Source organism: Centruroides sculpturatus, unplaced genomic scaffold (genome assembly GCF_000671375.1).
Source record: "Centruroides sculpturatus isolate CEXI.00-Female unplaced genomic scaffold, Cexi_2.0 scaffold1876, whole genome shotgun sequence".
Classification (NCBI taxonomy): Eukaryota; Metazoa; Arthropoda; class Arachnida; order Scorpiones; family Buthidae; genus Centruroides; species Centruroides sculpturatus.
This window is the reverse complement of record NW_019386096.1, coordinates 6541-14339: the sequence shown is the minus strand read 5'-3', so window position 1 is coordinate 14339 and position 7799 is coordinate 6541.

Below are 7799 nucleotides of genomic sequence, written 5' to 3'. Positions count from 1 at the left end.
CTGATCAATCAATAGATACTATTCAAAAAATGCTGGTGAGTAAATTTATTCAAAATATTTTTTGAAAAATTTGTGTTAAAATTGTACTTACTGTTTACAAAACTTAAGTAAAAATACACTGAACTATATTTTCTATACCATAACAGAAGTTGAACTTGGGTTTTATCTATAGATCATTCTGCTGCTGGNTACAAAACTTAAGTAAAAATACACTGAACTATATTTTCTATACCATAACAGAAGTTGAACTTGGGTTTTATCTATAGATCATTCTGTTGCTGGCCACAAGTGGTCAGCTTTATGAATGAATTTATCAAACCTAAAAAGATTGAATCAAAGTTTTGTGTTGTATGGGTATTGGCTAAAAATAATAGGTTCATATATATAAACATTCAATCCACTAACCTGAATTTTAATTAAAATCAAACAATTTGCCAGATCATGGAGTTTATTAAGGCTAATTTTAATCATCAAACGTAAAGTAATTTGTTAATTAATAAACTGGAACTTTTTAATAAACACTGGCATGTACAAAAAACATCTTTCTTACTTATTCTCACAAAGTTTATTATGAATTGTAAGCATTTTTTGCTGCATTTAGTGGCCTTCTTAAAATAAAAAGCTGTTCCATCTATCAAACAGTCAAAATTTGAAAAGATTTTTTGAATGTTTGACATATGGAACAGCTTTTTACTTGAAGAAGATTTCTAAATGTGGCAAAGAAGGTTTGTAATTTAGAATAAACATTGCTGGAATAAGTAAAGAAGGTGTTTTTTATGAGTGTCAGTGTTTAAAGAAATTTGAGTAGAAGTACGTGGTTAAACTCCCATTTTGTGATAAATTTATTAATTATAAGTCAATTCATTTTTAATTTTAATTTATAAAGTTTTGGAATAAAAGAATTGGTCACACATCTAGTCAAATTTATAAGAAATTTTTAAAATTATCCTTACCATAGCCTGATAACCTAATAAATCATTTGGCCATAAATTAAGTTTACATGTTAAATATAATATATAATAAGAACTCATTTATATTCACATTAAATAAACAGTAATATATTTTTAAATAATAATTTATATGTAATGATAAAAATTTCAAAGTTTTTTTCCAGCCTAGGATGGTGTTTAATGTTGTTAAAAGTTTTATAAAAATATAGTCCAATGTCGTTTAATTAATTAAAAACATTTGTGTAATAAAGAATTGATATTTATATTCAGACAATTATACATTCTTATATCAATGTGAAGATTGCTTTTGTATTCTTATGAGGAACAAATTCTAGTGAGTCTTGTGGATTGTGGAACTTCCAGATAATCAGTAATAGAAAAATCCTGACATTTAAGTCTGTACATATTAGCACACACATAAGCAAAACAAACATAATGGGATTAAATGAACCCCATATAGTATCAATGCACTTTTTGGAAAACTGCTATAATGTCTTTTTACTTTTCTGGCTGTTATATATAACAGAGGGAAAGTATGGCAATCGGTCAAAAAATGATCCAAGATTTTTACATTATTGGACTCATGACACTTTTAAATTTTGAGAAATGCAAAATAATTCAGGGGTAATTTCTATAAATATCAACCACTCAAAGCCCGAATAGTATATAATAAATTACCAAACGATTACCTAAATATCGGGCTATAAGTAAATGATTAGAATAAAGTATTCAACCAAGTAAGGTTATATCTAATTTAATATACTTCTGGAAGCGAAGACTCGCTCGGGGTCCGGGTCGCGTAACTGGCAAGTGCACTGCACGTCAAGCGGAGGTTGCGGATTCAAGCTTCGTCCCGGGCCAGTTTTTTTATTCCAGAAGGTTCTAAAATTCATTTAATAATTTATTTATTTAATTTTAATTATTAATTTACTTAAGAGATGGCGCCTAACACTTACCTCTAATGTCAAATTACTTTATTCTAATCATTTAACTATAGCTCGATATTTAGGCGATCGTTTGGTAATTTATTGGGTAATTTCTATATGTACGGATGTTTGTGTGTGTTTTGTTCACCCTGTTTTAAGCTTAATAACTCCTGTGCTTTTTATTAAAAATTTCTGAAATTTTGCAGGGATTTTTGTTTATTAAAGGGATTGATGCTGTTAAATTTGGTGGTTAGAGGTCAAGGGAGAGTGGAGATAAAAAGGGTCGTTGTTATCTCCAGTAGGGTTGGACTTAATGACGATTTTGCTTGTTATTAGCACTTGCAATTTTTTATAAAATCCATCCTTACCCTGAAAATTAAAGCTCTGCCATTTTATTATAGTTAAAAATATAAAAAGGTTTTTTTTAATAAAATATGATAACAGATGGTGCCACCAAATGTTACCAGAAAAGTTTAGCAACTCGTTGCTGAATTTTTTCTTGTTTTATTTCTCTCTTAACTTTTTAACTCTTCCACAGTGCATTTTACATTACAAAATTTTAAAAATCTATTCCTAATTAATAGAAATAATATTATTAATACTATATATTAAACCAAAAAAGTATAGTATATTTTGTTATAATAAAAAAAATGGAATTCTGTGATTTGCTATGATGTGAATTCTATGCTTGTCTGCAGGTATAAACTTGTCTACTCTGATTTATTAACATTAAACCAAATATTTAATTACCAGATTTAGATTATCTTTAAAAAATTATATAGGTAATTAGTTAAATTTCTAACTTAAGTATAGCCAAATAAATCTGGCAGTTGGATATTTGACTTAAGATTAACTATCTGAACAAGAAATAAAAATTAATTGTGGTGATAAAAAATTTTAAAAATTTTAGAATATGGATAATACAAAAAACTCACATACATAAAAAATATGAATTTTTTTAAAGCCAAATGCTCTGCCATACTATCATGCTAAATAACCTAATAATACGGCAGATCATTTGCTTTAAAAAAATTTGGATTATTGGATCGAATGTTAAAAATAATTTAATCAAAGAAAATTCAAAATAATTTATTTTATAAATATTAAAACACTAACCTTTAACTTCAGCCAACAAATCTTAATATCAGAATGTTTTCAATCTTTTACAGGCCCTCTTCAATGCTTTTAAATGCAACATCTTTCAAAAGAACATTTTCTGACATGAATATTATCTTGGATTTTTAAACATAGAGCATTCCAGTGCACATTAACTGAATGAATCTTTGAAATTCAGACATTGGATCTTGTAAACAAATGTCTTTTTGAAAGATAGCATATTCTAATAAAGGAATAACATTTAAAAGAAAACAAATTTACATGGTGTATAGTTCAAAAAATGGTGTACAAAAACAAGTAGTATGAAATCAAAATTCAAAATAAATAGTAAATCAAAATGACAACAAACAATAAAAACTAATCCAAGTTTATTATAATTCAAACAGAGTTTTCCAGGTTGTGGAAATGAAATTATGGTCCTTAAAATTAATGCACTCACTCTGCTTTTCTTTCAGAAAAGTAAATTTACAGATGTTTCAGGGACTTTAAATTGCTTTTTTTATCCTACCAGACAGATTAAGGAAGCTTTATTAAACAGAACTTTGATTCCAGGTTTCAAAGATGATGATATCTCCATACAAACGTTTATTTATGAGATCTAGTGTCTAAATTTCAAAGGATCATTTTGTTACTGAAATGCTCTATATTCAAAAAATTTCAGATAATAATTATGTTGAAAAATGTTATTTCAAAAGATGTTCCATTTAGAAGCACTGAAGATAACTCTTAAACAATTATTTCATATTACTAATTACAATAAAGCATGACTTTTAAAAAATAATCATTAAATTCTAAGAATCTCTGGAGTTGCCAATATTATTTTGAAATCAAATATTACCTAATGTGTTTCTGGCTACATGTTATTATCTGTCTAAAATAATTATTTTCAATTAAAAATTGAATTTTGACTATTCACAAATATTATAAAATCATGTTATCATGTATGCTGTTATGCTTATTTTCAAGTAGCCATCCTTCAAAAAGGAACGTTATCATTCTATTTTAGGAGAGCTTCAGCTTATTAACATACACAAGTCACTGTTTCAACTGGATTCAAACATTTTTCACATATCAAACAATAATTCAAACTATACATTTTCACTCTAATTTGTTAAAATCAAACCTGACCCATCAGCAGTGTTAACATTGCTTCCCAGTTCAGCTAAAAGTGTTAATTTTCACACTTATATCACACTTCCTCCTTCATTCTTCTGTCTTGCAATCCTTTAACTATATCCTTCTAATTTGTTGTTTCTAGTACTCTCATCCATTTGGTATCCAGTATTTTCAAATCCTGTGACTTGTGTAAGTTAAGAAGCTGAAGCTATCCTAAAATAAAACAAAAATGTTCCTTTGTGAAAAATTTAAACATTCGGCTTCCTGAAAGTAGGCATTTTTGTACAGATAATTATTATAAAANTTCTTATTATATATTATATTTAAAATTATCCTTACCATAGCCTGATAACCTAGTAAATCATTTGGCCATAAATTAAGTTCACATGTTAAATATAATATATAATAAGAACTCATTTATATTCACATTAAATAAACAGTAATATATTTTTAAATAATAATTTATATGTAATGATAAAAATTTCAAAGTTTTTTTCCAGCCTAGGATGGTGTTTAATGTTGTTAAAAGTTTTATAAAAATATAGTCCAATGTCGTTTAATTAATTAAAAACATTTGTGTAATAAAGAATTGATATTTATATTCAGACAATTATACATTCTTATATCAATGTGAAGATTGCTTTTGTATTCTTATGAGGAACAAATTCTAGTGAGTCTTGTGGATTGTGGAACTTCCAGATAATCAGTAATAGAAAAATCCTGACATTTAAGTCTGTACATATTAGCACACACATAAGCAAAACAAACATAATGGGATTAAATGAACCCCATATAGTATCAATGCACTTTTTGGAAAACTGCTATAATGTCTTTTTACTTTTCTGGCTGTTATATATAACAGAGGGAAAGTATGGCAATCGGTCAAAAAATGATCCAAGATTTTTACATTATTGGACTCATGACACTTTTAAATTTTGAGAAATGCAAAATAATTCAGGGGTAATTTCTATAAATATCAACCACTCAAAGCCCGAATAGTATATAATAAATTACCAAACGATTACCTAAATATCGGGCTATAAGTAAATGATTAGAATAAAGTATTCAACCAAGTAAGGTTATATCTAATTTAATATACTTCTGGAAGCGAAGACTCGCTCGGGGTCCGGGTCGCGTAACTGGCAAGTGCACTGCACGTCAAGCGGAGGTTGCGGATTCAAGCTTCGTCCCGGGCCAGTTTTTTTATTCCAGAAGGTTCTAAAATTCATTTAATAATTATAAATAAATAAATAAATTATTAAATAAATTTAGAACCTTCTGGAATAAGGTTAGGTTATATCTAATTTAATATACTTCTGGAAGCGAAGGCTCGCTCGGGGTCCGAGTGGCGTAACTGGCAAGTGCACTGCACGGCAAGCGGAGGTTGCAGGTTCAAGCCCAGTTTTTTTATTCCAGAAGGTTCTAAAATTCATTTAATAATTTATTTATTTAATTATTAATTTACTTAAGAGATGGCGCCTAACACTTACCTCTAATGTCAAATTACTTTATTCTAATCATTTAACTATAGCTCGATATTTAGGCGATCGTTTGGTAATTTATTGGGTAATTTCTATATGTACGGATGTTTGTGTGTGTTTTGTTCACCCTGTTTTAAGCTTAATAACTCCTGTGCTTTTTATTAAAAATTTCTGAAATTTTGCAGGGATTTTTGTTTATTAAAGGGATTGATGCTGTTAAATTTGGTGGTTAGAGGTCAAGGGAGAGTGGAGATAAAAAGGGTCGTTGTTATCTCCAGTAGGGTTGGACTTAATGACGATTTTGCTTGTTATTAGCACTTGCAATTTTTTATAAAATCCATCCTTACCCTGAAAATTAAAGCTCTGCCATTTTATTATAGTTAAAAATATAAAAAGGTTTTTTTTAATAAAATATGATAACAGATGGTGCCACCAAATGTTACCAGAAAAGTTTAGCAACTCGTTGCTGAATTTTTTCTTGTTTTATTTCTCTCTTAACTTTTTAACTCTTCCACAGTGCATTTTACATTACAAAATTTTAAAAATCTATTCCTAATTAATAGAAATAATATTATTAATACTATATATTAAACCAAAAAAGTATAGTATATTTTGTTATAATAAAAAAAATGGAATTCTGTGATTTGCTATGATGTGAATTCTATGCTTGTCTGCAGGTATAAACTTGTCTACTCTGATTTATTAACATTAAACCAAATATTTAATTACCAGATTTAGATTATCTTTAAAAAATTATATAGGTAATTAGTTAAATTTCTAACTTAAGTATAGCCAAATAAATCTGGCAGTTGGATATTTGACTTAAGATTAACTATCTGAACAAGAAATAAAAATTAATTGTGGTGATAAAAAATTTTAAAAATTTTAGAATATGGATAATACAAAAAACTCACATACATAAAAAATATGAATTTTTTTAAAGCCAAATGCTCTGCCATACTATCATGCTAAATAACCTAATAATACGGCAGATCATTTGCTTTAAAAAAATTTGGATTATTGGATCGAATGTTAAAAATAATTTAATCAAAGAAAATTCAAAATAATTTATTTTATAAATATTAAAACACTAACCTTTAACTTCAGCCAACAAATCTTAATATCAGAATGTTTTCAATCTTTTACAGGCCCTCTTCAATGCTTTTAAATGCAACATCTTTCAAAAGAACATTTTCTGACATGAATATTATCTTGGATTTTTTAAACATAGAGCATTCCAGTGCACATTAACTGAATGAATCTTTGAAATTCAGACATTGGATCTTGTAAACAAATGTCTTTTTGAAAGATAGCATATTCTAATAAAGGAATAACATTTAAAAGAAAACAAATTTACATGGTGTATAGTTCAAAAAATGGTGTACAAAAACAAGTAGTATGAAATCAAAATTCAAAATAAATAGTAAATCAAAATGACAACAAACAATAAAAACTAATCCAAGTTTATTATAATTCAAACAGAGTTTTCCAGGTTGTGGAAATGAAATTATGGTCCTTAAAATTAATGCACTCACTCTGCTTTTCTTTCAGAAAAGTAAATTTACAGATGTTTCAGGGACTTTAAATTGCTTTTTTTATCCTACCAGACAGATTAAGGAAGCTTTATTAAACAGAGCTTTGATTCCAGGTTTCAAAGATGATGATATCTCCATACAAACGTTTATTTATGAGATCTAGTGTCTAAATTTCAAAGGATCATTTTGTTACTGAAATGCTCTATATTCAAAAAATTTCAGATAATAATTATGTTGAAAAATGTTATTTCAAAAGATGTTCCATTTAGAAGCACTGAAGATAACTCTTAAACAATTATTTCATATTACTAATTACAATAAAGCATGACTTTTAAAAAATAATCATTAAATTCTAAGAATCTCTGGAGTTGCCAATATTATTTTGAAATCAAATATTACCTAATGTGTTTCTGGCTACATGTTATTATCTGTCTAAAATAATTATTTTCAATTAAAAATTGAATTTTGACTATTCACAAATATTATAAAATCATGTTATCATGTATGCTGTTATGCTTATTTTCAAGTAGCCATCCTTCAAAAAGGAACGTTATCATTCTATTTTAGGAGAGCTTCAGCTTATTAACATACACAAGTCACTGTTTCAACTGGATTCAAACATTTTTCACATATCAAACAATAATTCAAACTATACATTTTCACTCTAATTTGTTA